The sequence below is a fragment of the Pteropus alecto genome, unplaced genomic scaffold (assembly GCF_000325575.1).
Source record: "Pteropus alecto unplaced genomic scaffold, ASM32557v1 scaffold67, whole genome shotgun sequence".
In the NCBI taxonomy this organism is placed as follows: Eukaryota; Metazoa; Chordata; class Mammalia; order Chiroptera; family Pteropodidae; genus Pteropus; species Pteropus alecto.
This window is the reverse complement of record NW_006441061.1, coordinates 1,597,347-1,599,186: the sequence shown is the minus strand read 5'-3', so window position 1 is coordinate 1,599,186 and position 1,840 is coordinate 1,597,347. Positions and strand designations below refer to the sequence as shown.

The 1,840-nt window shown below is 47.0% G+C and overlaps 1 protein-coding gene across 1 annotated transcript in view; it reads right to left on the bottom strand.

The window, feature by feature from the left end:
* OLFML2A (olfactomedin like 2A) overlaps nucleotides 1–1,840 on the bottom strand; it is a 28,222-nt gene that overhangs the window by 11,769 nt on the left and 14,613 nt on the right. The gene's annotated exons all lie outside the window — the stretch shown is intronic.

Genomic DNA, 1,840 nt, shown 5'->3' with positions numbered 1-1,840 from the left:
CTTGGGAAGATGTGAGTTTTGGAACTTAGATTACTTTTCTTTTTGACAGGTTAAAGCAAATATTCCTTGTCTAATTTTTCATTGTTATTAGAGCATTGTTACCCCCAAGGTATATATAAAACAAGGATTCCAAATTCAAAGGCTTACTTTCTAGGGCTAGTCAGTACCCTAAAGCGATGAGGTGGTCAGATTGTCAGATATGAAGCAACAGGGAGTGGTAGAGAGTATAAACTGTAGATGGGATACCTTGCCCAAAGGCATCCATAGTTTGCTTCTCCCTCCCTCCCTCCCTCCCTGCCTTCCTTCCTTTCACGCTTTGCTTTTCCACTCGAGCCTGTTTGGGGAACTCTTCCATATCTATACTCACAGTGCTCCCTATTCCTTTTACCGGCCATGCCATCGCGTAGTTAGCCAGTTCCTATGAAGCCATCATTTAAGTTGCTACCAATCTTCTACTACTTTAAAATTACATTTTAACTTCACAAGTGATACATAAATACCTTATTTTAATCAAATGCCCAAACAGTGAAACTCTCTGAGGTTTCGCCATGGGTGAGACTGAGCCCCCCTGGCCCCCAAGTCTCCGACTTCTCTACAGGGTGGTGTTGGCACCTCCCACAGCTCTGAGACCTGTCTTTCCTCCTAGGATTGTTCTCCTCCCCAGGCCTGTCTCCCTCTTGCAAGGGACCCTGCCTGGCTTTAGCAGACTCCAGCCACCCTCCTACTGCCCCCCAATCTACTCTTGGTTCCGAAACCCCCTGGAAACAGATGGACCGCTCAGAGCCACCGTGCTCCTCTCTGTGGATCCGGCATCCCAGAGATCCCCATTGCTGGGCCTTGTCCATTGGGCAGGACTCAGGAAAGCTGGGTGGCCTGATGTCATCCCCAGGTCCCCAAAGCCCCAGCAGGTCTGCAGTATGCATGGAATTCCTTTGTCTGAAACTACTTCTCAGCTAAAGCAGGGGAGACTAGAGTCAGATGCGGGAAGCGCCTCTTTGCTGCGAAGTCCTGGAGCATCAGGATTACGCGTTCAGAATTTCATTGACAGAAACGTTTACAGAGGAGAAAATAACCTGAAAGTGCTGTATGTTCGGTCAGCCCTGGGTGTGAAGCGATTCGGGGACCAAGAAACAGTAGGTAGGAGTTGGACGGAGCTGGGTTCAAATCCTTCCTCTCCACTTCCCGGCTAGGTAACTTTGAGCTAATAACTTTACCTCTCTGAGCCTCAGTTTCCTTGCCTGTAAAATGAGGATCTTTATCATAATAACGACTAAATATCAGGGTGACTGTGAGAACCAGAAAGGCTAAGGAACGAGAAAGTACGTTCTAAACTAGATCACAGGGAAGACAGAAGGCAAACTGTATAAGGCAGGTTTCTCAATCTCAGCACTGCTGACATTTGCCAGACGCTTGTGTGTTGTGGGGGCCTGAGCTGGGTGCTGTAGCAACATCCCTGGCCTCTACCCACTAGAAGCCGATAGCATCCGCCACCCACCTCCCCAAATGGTGATAACCAAAAATGTCTCCAGATAGTGCCAACTGTTTCCTGGGGCACAAAATCACCTCTGATTGAAGCTGTTCTCTCCACCTTCTCCAAGGTTAGCAAAAACTTTTTTTTTTCCTTCATAGAATTATTACTTAGTGAACAGAAGCAAAGCACAGATAAGGCAAAACAGAAGATAATTTAAAAATCATTGCTTTGTGGCTGTGGAAATGATTTCTGATCCATTCCTGCCCCAGCAGACGTGGCCACTGGATTGTCTGGCTCATAGTTACATGAAATAAATTAATAAAGGTCAAAGGATAACTGAAGAGCTGGCAAGAGGAAAGCCTGGCACGG